Below are 257 nucleotides of genomic sequence, written 5' to 3'. Positions count from 1 at the left end.
GCCCCCCTCCCCCCCATTTCGCCCACACGCGGGTCTGGAACATGTGTTCAGACTCGGGTTGTACTTGTCAGACAAGCTTTGTGAAATTCTGAGGCCCAATTTCTCCTTTTTTTCCTTTATCGTATTCCTAACTTTTTTTCTTTTCTTTATTACGTTTTCTCCCAGTATCGTCTTTCTATTTTTTTTATGTCTCTTTGCTGTCTGTTTCTGTCTGACTCTTTCCTTAATTCTGTCTATTCCTCCAGTCAACTATCCCT

The 257-nt window shown here is 42.0% G+C and overlaps 1 protein-coding gene across 1 annotated transcript in view; it reads right to left on the bottom strand.

Moving 5' to 3' along the window:
* Positions 1–257, bottom strand: part of LOC119586485 (transducin-like enhancer protein 4) — a gene marked incomplete in the record, with an annotated part of 158,632 nt that overhangs the window by 3,952 nt on the left and 154,423 nt on the right.

This window comes from Penaeus monodon, chromosome 21, assembly GCF_015228065.2.
Source record: "Penaeus monodon isolate SGIC_2016 chromosome 21, NSTDA_Pmon_1, whole genome shotgun sequence".
NCBI classification, from domain to species: Eukaryota; Metazoa; Arthropoda; class Malacostraca; order Decapoda; family Penaeidae; genus Penaeus; species Penaeus monodon.
This window is presented reverse-complemented; position numbering and strand designations above follow the sequence as displayed.